At 42.2% G+C, this 19,228-nt stretch overlaps 1 protein-coding gene across 4 annotated transcripts in view; it reads left to right on the plus strand.

Annotated features, from left to right (window-relative positions):
• The first annotated feature begins 18,274 nt into the window (after positions 1-18,274).
• Positions 18,275-19,228, plus strand: part of SLC16A7 (solute carrier family 16 member 7) — a 194,058-nt gene continuing 193,104 nt past the window's right edge. Inside the window, exon 1 of one of the 4 annotated variants that reach the window (XM_045465430.1) lies at positions 18,275-18,513. The gene's annotated coding sequence lies outside the window, so the exon portion shown is untranslated. The remainder of the gene's footprint in view (positions 18,514-19,228) is intronic. The other 3 variants (XM_045465428.1, XM_045465429.1, XM_045465432.1) reach the window with 3 other exon arrangements.

A 19,228-nucleotide genomic window follows, 5' to 3' on the forward strand; every position in this document is an offset into this window, starting at 1 on the left:
GTCTTTATAGATTGCCCTCCTTTGATTCTCATGTTGAAATAGTTAATGAAGGATGTTATGACTAAGTTACGCAAATAATATCACATGCTTGAATTTCTTTTCTTCGACTATTGAAAAGTACAAGTAATATATCATCCTCTTCTGTTATATTTATTTTTGGCTACATGGGAAATGCTATATGAACTACAAATCATTGCTATAGTGGAAATACAAACATATGTCTGTATTTTTTCTCCAAAAACTTCCCCAAAATAAAGTTATTGTATTACTCTGGATGGGGAAGGGAGGCATTATTTTAAATGAATCTGCATAGCATTTAAAATGCCACACATGCCTTACTTACATGGTTTCTCTTTATCCTTCACCTTCTTAGACTTTCACTCTCTCAGAAGATTTTAACAGAATACTGATAATAATACTAACACTCTTGAAATGCTGAAGGGGAAATAAGATTAGAGGTAGGGAAATCATTTAGAAGAGTATTTTAATCATCCAGGTGTAGCTTGATGAAGTCTTGAGTTGGGATTAGTTTCTGTTATCTAAAAATAAACTTTTTATCCTTTATAAATTTTTAGTTCAACTCTGGTAGTAAAGGTGTTTCTCATAAAATGGACTCACAATTTAATGAAGCAGTAAGCCATCCAAATCTGAAATGTATAGGGAGAAAGTAGGTGATATACTCAGAGTTACTAGAGTTGAAACATAAATTCATTTGATTTCATGAGTCCTGGAGCCTCTGTGTGATTACTCAGTTCAAGTGGGGAATCTTTGAGAACCTTAAAGCAGTGAACTCAGAGAAAAAAGGAGCTAGCTTGACTGATTGGAAAAGGCAGAAGGGAAAGCCCCAGAAGTAGATAATGTGGAAGCTGGATTAACACATCATGTCATGCAGCAGCAGAAATTCTCTTTAGGTGGATGTAAGATGTTCCAGAAGATGCAAGGGAGCTATTTCCTGAGGGATTGCCCTGATGTCTCTAAATTGGAGTCAGCCTAAAATATCAGGCATGATTATGCAGGGGGATAGAGCATTAACAGAAAGGGGAAAAAAAGTTATAGTGTGGGGAAAAAAAAGTTAAAAAGTACAAAACAAAACCCCAAAGCAGTGGTTGCCAAGGGCTGGGACTGGAAGCAATGGATTATTTTTGCTAATAGAAGAAAAAAAAAAAAAAAAAAAAGCACTACATGTGTGAGTGAGTTAATCCATGACATTTTAATTTTTTAAAATGCTTATTTATTTTTGAAAGAGAGACAGAGAGAGAGAGAGAGAGAGAGCGGGGTAAGGGCAGAGAGAGGGAGACACAGAATCTGAAGCAGGCTCCAGGCTCTAAGATTTCAGCACAGAGCCCAATGCAGGGCTCAAACTCACAGACCACGAGATCATGACCTGAGCTGAAGTTGGAGGTTTAACCAACTGACCATGACCCAGATGTCCCAATCCATGACAATTTTAAGCTACAGCATGTGGATTAAGAGATGACCAGAGTTGAAAAGAAGGGGATGGGAAATTGCATATTAACTTGATTTTTTAATTACTGGCTTAGTGATACTGTGTATTCTTTATGTGCAGGGATTTCACGTAATTCTGTGCCTTGAACGTGGATCCTGATGGAAGAAATAAAGAGAGATGGTTCCCAGTTTGCCTTTCTAAACTGGTGGGTCATCTGTTGGGTTTTCCAGAAGCAAAAGGTGACACTAGATTTAGTCAACACGGTATTTTTTCCAAAAGAGAAAGGGGAATAGGCAAGATTGGGCAGACAAAGGAATCCAACTGCGATGAACTCAACAAAGCTTGGACAACCGGACATGGGGCTCTGGAGAGAGCCCAGGTGGTCCTCATGGGCATGTATTGATCCTCCCTTACCCAGTCATGCTAGTAAACCCCAGGCTGCCTAAAGTGTCCACGTGGTGGGGCACCCTGGCCCACTCCTGCCTTACTGCGTCACTCGTTGTATGCTGTAGCTGAGGCACACTCTGAGGAAGCTGACCCTGAGGCTGACTGCTGACTGCACTCCCAGCAGCAAATCATTATTTGAAGGGCATCTGGGTGGTGCATCTTCGTATTTGTCACAGTTCACCCTTTGCACCACCTTTGAACATATACTTTATATACGTTTAAAAATCAGCTCCTGGTGGGGCAGAAACTGGCAGGCCCCTTTTCCTAAAGGGACTGTTAGAAGTAGGAGGTTAGTGAGACAAATGACAGGACCTGACATGGCAGTTGTGCTTGGAGCCACGCCACAGCTGATACTCAGTTGTGATCTTCTCCCTCCCCCACTATCTACTGTAGGTTTCCTTCAACCTTAGCTACCCCTCTGCTAACATCAGTGACTTACCTGGTGGTGTGAACCAGACCCCCCACTGCAACAGGCCTGAGTCCCTGGTCACCATACTTCTCAGCCTGGGGTATGATGTACCTCTCTACCATCATCATTGGGTAAGGGGTTTTCAACAGGTGCCAGTGTGGATCACCTGAGTTCCACCTGTATTCTCTCTCTGCTTCTAGGGCATTGAAAGAACCCCTATTGCCTCCTGATGATCAGAATCAATTATTCCTGCCAAGGAAGTTATTCCTCTTCTTTCATGTTGGTCCATAGACCAAGGAACCCAGAATGGGCAGATAGCTGCTGTAGGTTATCATGCAATGAGATACTGGCTGTGGTCCTTGGAGAAAGTGTGTCCTCATTGGGGACCAGGGCATTGAACACTGTAGGGACTAGAGTTGTGAGGACAAAAACACAAAGTCATTGGGAATTATCATAAGTGGGGCCACTTCTTCCACTCTTTGATTCTGTGTCCCCTCTTTTCTTTATTTGGGAATATAGCATCATTGAAGAATACTTGATTTAATGCATATACTATACTCTGGAGGATGGCACACTTTATCCTGTAAATTTTTGGTCACTCCAGCTGTGTCCTCCACAGTCCGTTGCAATGCTCTATTATGCCAGAAAACTTTTAATGCAGGAAATGTAATAACCAATAGATAGCATGGTTAAGTGTCCTCTCCAGCATTTCCTTTGCTAAAAAGAGGGTTCCCTGATCTGATCTGTTATATGGGATCACATGTTGGATGGATGGATCAAACATTCTATTGGTTTTCAGATAATAGTCGTGGCTGAGGCCCTGTATTCAGAGAAGGCAAACCCTTATGTGAAATATGATGGGCTCATTATGACTAAAGGGAACCAAAATGGTGCTCTTGATATAGAATGGTCAGCTGGTCTCCTTAAGGTATGGTGCCATATCATATCAACTAAGCATTGATCTCTATTACTGGCAGATTGAATATGTGGCAGAAACAGTACCTGAATCAGTCTTAGTAAGTCAGAGTCTATACTTTTGGATCCAGGCATAACCTCCAATTCTACCTCATGGCTGCTTTGTTTATGTGTCCATCATAAGTTCATGGGAGGGGTCAGTGAAAGAAGCTAGCTATCATCAACCTACTGGTCACTTTGAGTACTTGACTGTTCATGACTCTTGTGGTGAATGCTCTCTTGGGCCATTAACATGTGGAGTGAACATTTTTCCACTTTATGACTACTCTCCTGTGTTCATCCATATGCCTATATTCCAGACATTTTTGTCTCCAGTCTTCCGATCGTTTTCTTTTCAGGCCTTTGAGCAACATCCAGGTCATTTGCTGCTGCCTATGAATCAGTATGCATTCTAGTTTTTAGGGGCACCTGGGTGGCTCAGTTATTTAAGCACCTGACTTTGGCTCAGGTCATGGTCTCACTGATTGTGAGTTTGAGCCCTACATCAGGCTCTGTGCTGACAGCACAGATCCTGCTTCCGATCCTCTGTCTCTCTCTCTTTCTGCCCCTCGCCCATGCCCTCTCTCTCTCAAAAATAAACATTAAAAAATTAAAAAAAAAAGAACTCTAGCTTTGAGCCACAACTTTGTCTACACAAAGTGAATGATCAGGTGTCCCACCTGAAACTTTTCCTATTAGGGTTTCCCCTCATCACTGTCTTTCAAGGCTGTCCCTGAATAGATCTGTAATACAACTGCCCATGTTGAGTGGACCCATCCATAAACCAAGTTTTGCCTTTTATTTCCTCCTTCATAGAGCTGTATGGGATCCCTCCTACAGCCCTAAGTGTGGACTAAGGGAAGTGTGCTGATTCAGCAGTTGTGCCTGCCAGGGGGGTCTGGGCTAACTGCCCTTATAACTTACCTGCACTCTCTCCTGCTGCTTATGCTTGATTTCAGACGCACCATTGCTATCTTATAGTCGGTCACTGCTGGGTTTGCCTGACCTTATAACTTAGTAGGGCTGACAGAACTAGGCCGATTATTGGCAATACCATCTGCAGAGTCGCTGGATGTCCCATGAAGAGGCCCAGTAGCCAGGAATTATTCTATCAAAATGTATACAAGGTGTAAAATACCGTGCTGCAGATGACATAATCATGCTTCAGAACCCCAGCGACCTTCGGAACCCCAGAGTCTCCTCCCACTGGGGATGGCCACAGACGCTATATGATAATTTTGTTTCTCACCATTGCTAGCACCAACACAAAGAGGGAGTTGAATTGTGTTTCTCAAGAAGCAGAGACCTTTCTTCCTCTGGGCCTCACTCAAAGACAGCAGCTTTTCACATCTCTCCATCTATGAGCCAGAACAGTGTCTACAGGTGTAAAATATGCTGCCTCAAACACTCAGAGGCAAACAGATGGCATTCTTCCCTTTTCATGGTAGGAGGTACAAAATGTAATAATTTATCTTTGTTTTGGAGGGGATATCTGGGCACACCATGAAACACTAGACCCCTATAAATTTTAAAGAAGTGGAAGATTCCTAAACGTGTTTATCTCCCATCCATGCATCTTGCCATGAACTCCATTGTGCTTGCCATTTCTTGGTCATTCAGCCTGATAAATATGATGTTATCAATGTAATAGATCAATATGCTATCCTGTAGGATATCCAGATGGTCAGCTCTCTTCATACTTTATCATGAGAGAAGACAGGAGAGTAGCAGAGCCTTGAACAAAACTATAGATGCATATTATTGTTTGGGGTGCCTGGGTGGCTCAGTCAATTAACTGTCCGACTTCAGCTCAGGTCATGATCTCATGATCTGTGAGTTCCAGCCCCGCATCAGGCTCTGTGTTGACAACTCAGAGCCTGGAGCCTGCTTTGGATTCTGTGTCTCCCTCTCTCTCTGCCCTCCTCTGCTTGCACTCTGTGTCTTCCTCTCAAAAATAAACATAAAATTTTTTAAAATGCATATTATTGTTCATTCCATATGAATGTGAACTGTTCCCATCCTCTTTTCTAAATGGCATAGAAAAGAATGTATGTACTCTAATTGGTGACCCCATGCCATTTATTGGGAGCTGGATTCATCTGCTCTAGCAAAGAGACCGTTTCTGGCATGATGGCAACAACTGGGGCTACTCCATGGTTGAGCTTGTGGTAGTTTATGATCACACATCAGAAATTATTTTCTAGGGGTGGCTGGGTGGCTCAGTCGGTTAAGCATCCGACTTCAGCTCGGGTCATGATCTCGCGGTCCGTGGGTTCGAGCCCCGTGTCGGGCTCTGTGCTGACAGCTCAGAGCCTGGAGCCTGTTTCAGATTCTGTGTCTCCCTCTCTCTCTCTGACCCTCCCCCGTTCATGCTCTGTCTCTCTCTGTCTCAAAAATAAATAAACGTTAAAAAAATTAAAAAAAAATTATTTTCTATACGAACCAATTCAGCTAATTAAGTGAAAATATTATGGTATCACCATCCCTTCTTCCTTTACGCCTTTAAGGGTGGCACTGATCTCCTTAGCTCTACCTCTGGCTCCTTACCATGTGCTCTTGTTTTTGATTTCCTTTCTTGGTTGGAAGGGAGTGGGTTAGTTTCTAGGGCCTTTACTTGGTCTTCCCGCTATAGTAACTTTCACCTCAAAGACCAGGCGTTCAATGTAGAAATTACTCCCCAACTATCCAGTGTTTAAATCCACTGAACGGGTCCATTGACTCAGTGAATTTACTGTAAGCTGGATGTTGGCAATACTTCATTTATTATCTGGAGTGGAGTCCATATGCCCAAAATCTAAGAAGGGGTGTGATGATACTTTGGGTTTTTAGATGTCAATGTCTAGTCATCAACTCTGTCCTCCAGTCCTCATATTTGGGCTTCCCTCTTTCCTAATAAAGTAGCTATGGCTCCTTTGGGGAAAGACTGGGGGAGACCACTCAAGTATAACTGTTACAGTTTTACAGGGCTGTTTCTCCTAGGAATCAGCCACCTCTGTGATCAGCCTTCCAATTGCAGGTCTGGAAATAGTGGAAATGATCTGTGTGTGTGTGTGTGTGTGTGTGTGTGTGTGTGTGTGTGTATGTGTGTGTGTTTATGGGGTCACTGCCCTCTACCTCCCCACCTAGTGATCCAAGTTTGATTTCTTCTGCTGGTTCAAGATTAACAGTGCCCTTGTCAGCGGTCCATCTATTATGCCCATTGATATGTCATGTTCTATTAATCATCTTATTAACTTTCTGTGAATGAGCGCAGTTAGGATGCCAGACCAGACTTATTAGTCATTACATGTATCAGCATATCCTGAGTTTTGGAAGTTAAGCATTATTATCTGGGGGCTCAGTCAGCTAAACATCTGACTCTTGGTTTCGGCTCAGGTCATGACCTCACGATTCATAAGTTCAAGCCCCACCATCAGGCTCTGTTCTGACGGTGTGGAGCCTGCTTGGGATTCTCTCTCTAATCCTCTCGCTGCCCCTCCCCTGCTCACACTGTTTCTGTCTCTCTCAAAATAAATAAATAAACTTAAAAATAAAAAAAAGCACTGTATCTGGATTATGTTGTTTTGAGGTCATATAAGTCCTACTGTTATTAGTGAGTCTAGTCTGGCCTGAACTACAGAGGAGAGATACTACGGAACACTCTAGTGATGCTGGTGCCCCTGTCACTGGCACATTCATCATGCCCTCACTTAACACTGTGCTGTATGGCCTTCCTGTGGAATAGATACATTCTCTTGATGCTCTTTCTCTGGAGAATGCTAATAGCATTCAGCTAATAGCAGAATGCTGCTATTATGTTTTCTATTTTTTAAGGAGCCTTTTAGTAGAGAATTCATACCAATTCCTGGGGTAGGCGCCACTGTGGTAAATTCTGTATCTGAAAATGCTCTTTTCTGATCCTGGGCAATTCTCGGACACCAGCAGGGTGTCCAAGAATTCAGTTCGATTCTGAAACTATCTACCTAGAGATAGAATCAGATTCCACACGTAAAGGGCTCAGTTCCACAAGACTGCCCTCCACTTCAGATGCCCAGGATGTTATCCCTGCTTCTGAACAACTGGCTATTAATCAGAGGTTCCTACTACCCCTCCTTGGGTTAGATTAATTTGCTAGTACAGCCCACAGAACTCACAAAACCTGTTAGCTCACTAGATTACCAATTTATTGCAATGGATATTAAAGCATACAAATCAACAACTAGATGAACCTATACATAGGGTGAGGTCCCGAACAAAGAAGCTTCAGTCGTTGTAAAGCTTGGGACTCGGCACAGTGGCACAAGGAAGAGCTCTTTTTCCTCAACCTGGAGGCTCTCTGCACCCCCTCCTTTTGGGTTTTATGGGGGCTTTGATACATTTGCATGATGAACCCAATGGCCATTGATTATTGTCCCAACCTCCAATCTCTCCCTCTCTGGGGAAATCAGGGGTGGGACTGAAAGTTTCAACCTTCCCTTCAGAGTTGTTTCCCCTGGCAACCAGTCCCCCTCCCCAGGTGCTTTCCAAAAAGTCATCTCATTAACATAAACCTAGTTAAGGTAGAAAGGGGCTTTTTATAACAAGACATCCATTTCACCTTTATGGCTCTGAGGCATTTTCAGGAACTGAGAACAAGAGACCAAACAGCATAGCAAAAGATGCTCTCATCACTCTTATTGCTCAGACAATCACAAGGGCCTGGGGAGCTATGAACCAGGAAATATGAATGAAGACGAAATATACACTGTCCTCTGAATGACCAAATACATGTATTTCTTATAAATTATACTATCGCAACTGCCAAGTCCACCAACTTTTTACTGTTTATGTTTTGACCCCCTTGATTAAACGTCCTTAGAACTCAGTCACACAAGCACTCCCCCAGTTTCACTGGCCACGTCTTGTAACTGCTTTGGGGTATGGTCCTGTTATCCTAATAGATACTGTTTTCTCCCTACAATAAACAGTCCGATACTTAGCTCTCACTAGTGCATACCTTCCACTGGCTTGTCCCCCAAACACTGCTGAAAAGTCTTAACAAACAGACCACCACCTTGTGCCAGAAGTTGTTTGTGATGGTGTCTTCACTGCCAGCAAGGTGATGAATAATGCAGCTCTAAGATCCTATGGTTACATTTGCATTTTCAGACCCCTCTTGATGCCAACTTTCAAAGGCTGGATTACCTAAAGGCAGATTCTGAGAAATTGAGGGTGCAACATATTTATTAGGAATCAACACCTAAGATGGGAGAGGAGAGTTAGCAGGATTGGGCAGAAGAGGAAATCAAATTGTGACAAAAACTGGCAGGAATCTCCAGAGCAAGTATTACGCACCAGCACATCTCACCTCGGGCCAAAATGACTGGGTTTTTATACACTTCCCACACTCAGTCAACAGATGCATGCTACCCCAAAAAAGAAGCTGACATCAGAAGATATGACTTCCTGCAGCTAAGACAGAGCGTGAAGTTGCTGACATGCCTGCTAACCACACTGTGCATCCGGGCTGCATCTGGGATCCTGGAAACACAAACGTTTCTACCACATGGTCTAAAGTTTTCAAGAACAGTACATGAAACAAAACAAAACCAAGAAACACAGAACAAACTGCTTGGTTCTTTTCCTGTATCTCACGCCTGAGTTTCCTAAGAAAAATTGTAGGCAAGTCCACTTACTATTTAGCAATTTTCTGCTAATATTCCTCCACTGGTTTTCCAAATAGAGGAGGTGACAGAGAAAAAAGCAAAGGAGCAAAGTGTCGCAGATTGTGTTTGCCAAACTGCAACAACCCCTCCCATCCCATATGCTTTCCTAAGATATATCCTGGCTGCTCCCCATCTAAAGGTAGGATCTAATTCCTCTTCTCTGATTTGGTAGGTAGAATTAACCTTCCTAAAGATATCCACACTCCAATCCCTGGATCCTGTGAATATGTTGTTTCAGGATTTTGCAGATATACGTAAGGTTATGGGCCTTATGATAGATTATGCAGGTGGGCCCAATATAATTACATGAAGCCTTAAAAGCAGAGAAGTTCTTCCAGCTGGAGATAGCAGAGATGCAATGTAGGGCAAGTCAGAGTGGAGGCATGAGCAACAGGTACTGTTGCTTTTTGAAGATAGAGGGTCAGTGTGATGAGGAAAAGAGGTGACCTTAAGGAACTGATAGTCACCAAAGAACTGAGGACCTCAGCCCTACAACTTCAAGTACTTGAATTCTGTAAGCAACCTGAATGAAATTGGAAATAAAATTTCCTCCAGATTGTGAGACCCAGAGCAGAGGAACTAATCAAACTCACTCCGACTTCCAATTGACAGAACTATGAGCTCATAAATTTGTTTTGTTTTAAATCACATGGTGTTTGATAATTTGTTACAGCAGCAATAGAAAACTAATATGGACTATGACTCCCTAGTTATCTGTAGAATGCAGTGGAAGAGACCCTGAGTAACTTCTGAATTTAGGTCAATTTCCACGTGGATCTTGGAAGACTAGCTCTCACTAGGTTGCCTTTTGGAACACAGTCATCATGTTGTAAGAATCCCAAGCCATAAGGAGAAGCCATGTTTCAGTGCTAAGGAGACCCAGGTGAGACTAGCCTTTGAGTCATTCCAACCCAGGAACAGATGTGTGATTGAAGAAGCTTCTAAGTGATATTAGGACACTGTGTTCTGACCTTTGTGGTTGAGGCTCTAGACATTATGGAGCAGAGGCAAGCCAACCCCGCTCTACAAACAGAATCCATGAACATACTGAAATTGTTATTGGTTTATAATACAATTTTAACCTTTTTATATAAAAATAGTAACCAGAGCAGAAAGGAAGAAAAACCACTCAAATAAAAAGAGGGATGATATTTAAATTTTTTTTTTCAACGTTTATTTTTGTATTTTTGGGACAGAGAGAGACAGAGCATGAACGGGGGAGGCGCAGAGAGAGAGGGAGACACAGAATCAGAAACAGGCTGCAGGCTCTGAGCCATCAGCCCAGAGCCTGACGCGGGGCTCGAACTCACGGACCGCGAGATCGTGACCTGGCTGAAGTCGGACGCTCAACCGACTGCGCCACCCAGGCGCCCTGTAAGAGGGATGATATTTAAAGATCCCACACCCAGCTCCATACCTAGAAAAAGAGGTAAAATTCTCCAGAATAGTTATGAGGAAAAATTTTATTAAGCTATAATTTGGTTGAGAGACAGAGGGAGAGAGTACAATTTTATGTACTACTCTACCACTGGGTCTGTAGCTTATAATAAATGATTTTTCTTATAGCTAATCATATATATGAGTAATCTTAACTGAACAGGAATTTATTTAAAGTTATGAAGCCAAGAAGTGATTTTTATTTATAAAACTGTTTCTGGATTTTGCAATTGTCTGATTTTTTTCTTTAAAAAACTTATTAAGGAGATAAACTTAAATATCAAATTTTAATTAATTTTACATTGCCTTTGATTGTTTACACAATTCAAATGATGTCAAATCAGTTTGCTTTACTTATTTTATTTCTGAGGGATTATTTCCTAAAAATTTACATATTTTACATATGATAATACCACCTTTCATTTCTATTAAGCTTTATAATTTAGAAGGCAATTCCATTTAATTATCTGGTTGACCCTTCTTTTTTTTATGTTTATTTTTGAGAGAGGCAGAGCGTGAGTGGGAGAGGGGCAGAGAGAGAGGGAGACACAGGATCCAAAGCTGAGCTCTGAGCTGTCAGCACAGAGCCTGATGCAGGGCTCGGGCCCAGGAACCATGAGATCATGAGCTGAGCCGAAGTCGGACACTTAACTGACTGAGCTACCCAGGCGCCCTGTCTGGTTGACCCTTCTTACTAAGCCAAATCAAATTTTTACTACTTATGAAGACAATAACATTTAAACATATTTGTGTCTTTGCCAATTTAGTGCATTAGTGAAGGGCCCAGCTAGACCTATATCCAGTATTCAGATGCCGAGTATCTGAAATACTCATTTCAGACATTATATTGCTTTAACAGTTTTTTATTTTATGTTTTAAAAATCAAACTTGATATGATAACACATGTCCACAGAAATACTTGTATTTAAATATTTATAGAAGCAAATAATAAAAATCATCCAAATATGCATCAACATGTGACTTGATAAAGAACTTGTGGTATTTCCACACAATAGAACACTACTCAGCAATGAAAAAAACAAACTACATACACACAACTAAATGAATGAATTAAAGATATACGTACAGAATGAAAGAAGTCAATAGATTATATCATTCTATTTATATAACATTTTAGAGTTGGTAAAACCAACTAGTCTTCGATGATAAAAACCAGATCAATGATTGCCTGGGCTGTGCAGACAATTGACTAAAAACAGCAAGAGGGAACTTTCTGGGATGATGGAAGTTCTCTAAATCTTGACTGGAGTAGTGGTTAAGTGGATATATAAATTTTTCAAAATTCATCTAACTACACACTTAAAATGCAAGCATGTTAATGTATATAAACTATATTTCATACACATTTATTTAACATGAAATAAAGCTGCTATATTGACAAAGAAATCCACAATTTCTGATTGAGTCTTTGGCCTCATGGAAGAAAGCACATTCTCCTTCATAAAGTCTGAGGAAGAACTGTATGTGTCTTTTTTGAAACCTATTTCTGAGTCTGTGGATAACTCTTCAACTCAATGACTAGGATGGTCTGTTCCTGTTTGGATTTTAAAAAACCTACAAAGAATATCATTTAAGAAACCTAATATAAAATATTTACAATCTGGTGTGTATGTATGAAGAAACATAATTATGCAGTGGATGTAATCACAGCATTAGGATCATAATCAGTCTGAAAATTAAATAAACAGTGTATAGGCTGCTTGAGACAAGCACTACATACATCAAAAAACTTGATCACAGTGCCTGGCAGGTTGTCTAATAAATATCCTGAATGAATGAAGTTCATTGAAGATAAATATTTCAAAGTCATTACTGGATTCCATGACACTGGCCTTGTATTGCAAAGTGAAAGTTTCTCAATGAAAAACAACAACAACAACAACAACAACAACAAAATCGATAAATCTCAGGTAACCACCTACACTGCTAGGCTCCAGCCCAAATCCTAGGGCTAAAAAGGCATAATCACATTCTGTTGATTTGAAACTGATACCATATTTCATATAACAGATCTCACAGAGATAATTTCTTGGGAAAAAAACCTGTAACAAGTGATAGTACAACATCCTTACCAACAAGATCCCAGAAAAATTAGCCAACATTAACAAATCAATTGCTATTACATAGCAAAAGAGCACAAAACAAATATGTAGCTTGGGTCAATTCCTGGCAGAGAGGAAGCAGAAGAAGAGTTCCTGAGTGAAAAAATGTAAGTGTGGCCTGAACTTTAGCCAAAGAAACAAAGTAAAGGCAGTTGAAATTTCAGTTTACTGAAAAGCAGGTAGCTGAGAGTATTTTAGCATGAAATTCTCTAGTGACCTGTGAGGCATTATGTAAATACAAATAGTGACTCAACCTTCAAGGACATTCCAGGCATCTGGCAAGTTACTCAATGTTACAAGTTAAACAGGTAACTTTATGGTTGCATTTTATGAAGTGCATCCATATAAGTAAATATCTATTTTTAATTTTTTTTAACGTTTATTCATTTTTGAGAGACAGTGCATGAGTGTGGAAGGGGCAGAGAGAGAGGGAGACACAGAATATTAAGCGGGCTCCAGGCCCTGAGCTGTCAGCACCGAGCCGGACGCGGGGCTCGAACTCACAAACTGCGAGATCATGACCCGAGCCGAAGTCGGATGCTTAACCAACTGAGCCACTCAGGCGCCCCAGTAAATATCTATTTTTAGTTAATTATAAAAAAAAAAACTCTACATAAATATTTCCTTCATTTGTTAAAATTATGCATGATCTTTGTGGATCTTTGCACCCTTGAAGTGCTTGAAAGTACCACAGAGTTTTAGAAAGTTAAGTTTAAGTGACCCACCTAAGTAAGACTACATGCACAGGAGAAGGCACTGAAACTTAGGTTCCTAGGTACCATCTTCAGTCATCACTGATTCATTTAAGTAAGTTCAGTAAGTATTAAATAATTATAAGCCACTATTTACAAGATCCCTGCCAGAATGGTTTGCAGTTTATGGTGGAAACTTTTAATCCAAGTTTCCAATTTTATATGCTTTCAGAATAATTGAAATATTCAGATGAAGGCATGTATAAGACACTTATAATTAGAATCTATTAAGCTTACTTCATGGATAGCATTAAATAAAATGTAGAATTAGAAAAATGCCAATGGATAGGAGTTTCAATGCAGAATCCATCAAGAGATTTTTAGAACTCCAAAAGTCATCTATTTTGACAAAAGACCTCTCTGGGCAATTGTATAGTTATGGAAAGTCATGCCATACAGCAATGTCCAACACAACTGTTTTCCCTTTTTTTATTCTTTGCACAATGAGACTAGGTCTGCATTCTCCACAATTCTATGGGAAGCTTCCATAGAAGGTATTTCCAAAGTAGCCTATATGGATGTACTCAAGATAAGAATCTATAAGCAGTGGAAAGATGCCTTTCACATTTTGTACATTCTGTGAAACCAGGTCAGAGCAATCATAGTCACAGCTGCTAGCCAGCTGCAATCTTAGTTACTGGCTGGCAGGTACACGTTTCTTTTCACTCAGGCTAAGGGGATTATTTGGACATTTGGCCTTTGTCTTTAGTTAAAACCCATCTATTGTGTGTAGTTTACACACACACACACGCACACACACACACACACACACACCTACTCTGGATTCACAGAGTCTTGCCATGAAAAAGCTGTTAAAAATCTATTGTGAGTTGTGAAATATCTATAGTCTTGACTTAAGAACACGTTATGGCATTCTCTTAAGCTCAATGTTTCATTGGGTCTTTATTTCATTATGATTTATAGTCTTACTAAGTTAACATTGTGTATTGGTCATAATAGGCTAGGCTATGTTCTTGTAACAAATAAAGCCTGAAATATTAGTGGCTTAACACAATAATGGTAACTTTCTCACCCAAAGACCAGTGCAAGTCTTTATCTTTTAGTGACTCTAGTTTACAGCTACTATATCTAAAACATGAGACTGTTAGAGCAGGGAAAGACAAGAATGGGGGAGGCACACTGGCTCTTAACTCCCTTTGCCCAGAAATGATATATGCCATTTTGTCCATACTCTATTAGTTAGAACTAGTCACATGGCCCCAATATAACTGTAAGAGAAACTGGGAAAAGTAGTGCCATGCAGATCATGGATATTGTGAACACCAACAGCCTCTAGAATATATCCGTTGCCTAAAGTCACACTATCATTTCTTTCCTCCAATTGTCAAACATTATTGATTACCTTCTAGCTGCAAGAATTTGTGCCGGACGCTGGAAGACTGCAGAGATGAATAAACCGTCCCTAACAAATTGGGGAGACAGAAGAGAAATTATAATACAGCCGTACTGTGAAGCAGAAAGAAAATGCCCCAAATAGAGGTATATACCGCGTTCTATGAAAAAGAACAAAGAGGAAGATGGAATTAATTCTTATTGAAGGAATCCCTGAAATGCTAGAGAGATGATGACATATTTGCTGGACCCAAAGGGGGAAAAAAAGACTCAGAGCAGTTTGAGATGGAAAAGAGAACATGGGGAATACAACAAGTTAGCAAAATGTGCGAAGATATGGCATGTCTGAGGAATGAAGAACCTGAGAGTTTACAGCTGAGGGTAGACAACCTGGAATATGAGGCTGGGGGTAGACAGTGAAATATGTTTAGCTTTATTAGTTTATATGTTATTTATGTATTCACTAGTTTACTTATTTGTGGAAAATGGGTTGCTAGAATATTGAGTATATTGCTATTTGTTTCTTGCACTGTTATTTCCCCTTATGAATACAAATTAAGGCAAAAATTTTTACCAAAAACATTTCAAGTTCTGGTCATATGGTTTGCCTTTTCCCTACATTGTATTCTTTTCTCAACTTCTGAATAATATTAAGACTATAAGTCACAGGATAAATTGACTGGATTTATTCCTACCTAATTCTCCTTTGAGATTACTTTTTTTTAAGTTTATTTATTTATTTAGAGAGAGAGAGGGAAAGAGAGGGAGGGAATCACAAGCAGGCTCTGCACTGTCAGCACAGAGCCCAATGCAGGGCTCCATCTCACGAACTGAGAGATTCTTGAGAGATTCCCATGAATCTGAGCCGAAATCCAAGAGTCAGATGCTTAACTGACTGAGCCATCTGGTCAGATTCCTTTCTAATCCAACCAGATATTTACATAGCATGCCTGGCCAGAGCAACAATGCAACTTAAGGATGAATCCCCAAATACTAACACTGGGCAGTATGTAAATTGGATTGAGTTTTTAATGTTGGAAAAACAAGACTTAAAAAAATAATTCTTGTTACAGTTATGATTAATGCTATGGGTAGTGACGTTTAGGAGTTTGAAAATGAGTTAAATAGACCAAGAACACAGCGCGATAAAAACAAACAACAAAATGAGACAAAAAATAAAAAATAAGGAAAATGGGGAATAGGGTCAAAATTCAGGAACTATATGGTCTTTCTTCTTCTTCTTCCTCTTCTTTGAAAGGAAATGAGTGATGAATGAGCAGGAAAAATGTCAATAGCAAACACTCAAGAACATGACCTAGAGAGGTATGTCTTAGTGTTGCTTCTTTTCAAAACGTGCCATTATTTTTTGTAATAAAAATGAAGTGCTTACAGTCACTGTTAAACATCCCATCACTATAAAATGTACCTTATAAATGTCATTTTACACATTTTTGTTTTTATTTTATTTTCAATGTTTATTTTTGAGAGAGAGAAAGAGAGCCAGCGAGCACAGGGGAGGGGCAGAGAGAGAGGGAGACAGAATCCAAAGCAGGCTTCAGGCTCTGAGTTGCCAGCGCAGAGCTCGATGCAGGCCTTGAACACAAGAGCAGTGAGTTCATGACCTGAGCTGAAGTTGAATGTTCAACTGACTGAGCCACCCAGTTGCCCCACTTTTAAAGAAAAACTAAAGTTCTTTCTAGAATTTTCTGCCTTCGTCTTGTAGTTTCTGACACCCCTTCCTCGGTAAAACTGTCATCCCAACTTTTTAAAGTTACTAATAATAAGGCACCATTAATTCATCTCATATTATCTACCAGCTATGTCACATATATCATCTCACCTAAATCTTATGACAGCAATACGAAGTTGATATTATTTCTATTTTGTAGCTGCAGATACCAAGATTCAAGTTTTGCACAAGACTACAAACTAGCTGTGGCAGAAACAAGGCAATGTGAATTTAGCTAAATGACTTAACTTTGAAGGGGGGCAAAATATGCCACCCCCAAATAAGCCAGTTTGGCATATTGATTATTTGCTTGAGAAACAGTCAGTTCAAGGACACTCTGACTCTGCTCTGTCCCCCTGGAAACAGGAAGTAAATCTTTCTGGTGAAGTTACCCTCCCAGTACCAGGAGGAAGAGAGACATCCTTATTACCAGAGACAGGAAATTCAGGGCCAGAAAGGAAGTATAAATAAACCTTGTCTACTTTGGTCACTTTTTGGAGTCTCCTATTTTATGGGCTCCTAGACATATGAAATTAAATTTGTTTTTCTCCTGTTAATCTGTCTTGTGTCAATGTACTTATTAGGCCAGCCCAACAACATAAAAAGGAAGAAGGGAAGAGTTTTCCTCCCCTACACCTGTCTATTTCCAAATTTGTAAACTGAAAAATCATAGTATTCATCCAATAGGTGTATTTAATTAATTGAGAAAACCCATAAAACTGCTTAGGACAGTGCCTGACAATGATAAGGACTTAATAAATCAGTGTTGTTGTTGTTATTATTATTATTATTATTATTGCTGTTACTATTATTACCATTTGGATTCCTTGTCCCGTGGGTTTCAACGCTCCAGTTACTTCAACTAAGTTATACTGGCTTCTTACAAATTATTTCAGTTCTAGAATAAACAAGAAAAGCTTCTAGGGAGTTATATTAATATTTAGGATTCACATCACTTTCTATGTTTCACTTTTCAGGAGCAGACACATGTGTCCGTGGGGGAGGGGTCTGTTACATGGGCAGAAAAACTGCAATATGAATTCTCACATTCAAGCCATCATTTAGTCTTCTGTTCCTTTTCTTCCAAGCAGCACTTCAACAGTAAAGGAACTTAAGGAACCCGATCTTTGGTGTGACTTACATGTTCATTTCCTCTTTTTAGCTTCCCCAAGAAACATGTTCTAGACAGTGGAGGGAAAAAAAATACATAAAAGGAGACACCACACCAAAGGCTGCGGGAGTACCACTATCCCTAGCGCTACTCGTTGACAAATACGAAGCCCTACTTTGAACTCTTAAAGCTTTTGAGAAACAAAAAAATGGAAGGGACTGTTTGTAAGGGGCTTTCCTATTTCCAAGTTCTCCTCGTACTACTTTCGGCACTCCTCGTCCCACGGTGTACATTTTATTTTTCCTTTAGAGTGTGCCGGTTGGTGAGCCTCACGTCCCGACACCGCCATTCCTCCCTTCGCGGCAAAAAAGACCTCGATGGCAAATCGGCCCTACCCTTTCGCGCCATACTCGCAACGAGAAGCTTCCAACCTCCCCGCACCGTGCCGGCTCCTCTCCGGCGCACACGCTTTCCTCTCACACCGATTTCACAACTCCCCGGGGGTTATCGAAACGGGGCAACGGGCACACCTGGCTGCTAGGTTCGCAGCCAAAGTACTTCGGGTAAAGCGTGTCACGACCGATCCGGAACAACAGTTCTCCCCACCTGATTTCTGACTTTTTCCCTTCCGGGCCCAAACTAAAATCCGAAGTGGCGCGCTCCGAGCCCCAGAGAAAGTGTCTACAGCGGCGACAGTCGCTTGGAGCATGCTCAGTCGGCCCGGAGTCACTGGGCGGGGTTCGCCCCCGCCCGCGGGCGGCCCGCTCGCCGAAAGCCCCGCGCGCTAGCCCCCGCCCTCCTTCTCCACCTCTCCCCTCCCCCCACCCACGCCGGGCGCGCGCTCCAGGGCACCCACGAGGGCGCCCGGCGGCCGCGCCTCCCCTCCGCCCCCCGCCTCCCCCGCCCCCGGCTGCGGCGGGCGAGGACAAGTCTAGGGCAGTAAATAAATAAATAATTCCATTCACCCGGTGACGGCGAGGCGAACCGGCTGCGGCGGGGGGGAGGGGTGAGGGCGGGCTGGGGATCGGAGAGCTGCGGCGCCCACCCCGTGCCAGAGACCGGGTAAAGTAAGTACACCCCGGGAGGAAGGGAGGAGGCGGCGGCGGCGCTGGCCCAGAGGCAGGCGAGCGTGCCTCTGCCACGCCAGCTGCCAGCGGAGCCGCACGCGTGTGTAAAAATAATGGCCAGCCCCTGACAAACGCGCCGACGCAGAGCTGGCTAGCTAGCCCTTATATAGACAAAAACCCCCGAAGCGGCCGCGGGAGGAGAGCTCGCGTCAGTCAGACGCGCAGACAGCAGCGCGGCAGCTGCAGGGGCGCAGCCGGCGCGGGGTCGTGCGCGCGCGCGCGCGCGTCAGGGAGGTGGGCCCGGGGGGTCCCGGGCAGGGAGCGCCCGCGCGCCCGCGCGCCCCCCCGCTTATGGCCAGGAGGTTCCTGTGTCCCGAGCCGTTGCGCGGAGACTCTGCCGACGCTGTGCTTCTCCCCCTCTGCTCGGCCCACGAGTCTCCCAAGGCCGGTTCCCACAAGGCGTGTCCCCTGCCTGCTTGTCACCAGCATCTCGCCCCAGGCCCGCGAGCACCCTGGGGTGGCCTCATTGCCGCAACACCTGGGGACAAGTGGTGGTGAAAAGTGTGGGTAGGGGGCGTCTTTTCTTGTAGCAGACGATCGGGAGTCCGAGAGGCTGGGAGGGGACGGAATACCAGGGAGGGAGGTGTCGTTTTCTTTTTTGGTCCCCAGGTTGCATAGTGGGGCGGAGGCGTATGGAAAGATGTGTGCGGGAGAG

This window comes from Leopardus geoffroyi, chromosome B4, assembly GCF_018350155.1.
Source record: "Leopardus geoffroyi isolate Oge1 chromosome B4, O.geoffroyi_Oge1_pat1.0, whole genome shotgun sequence".
NCBI classification, from domain to species: Eukaryota; Metazoa; Chordata; class Mammalia; order Carnivora; family Felidae; genus Leopardus; species Leopardus geoffroyi.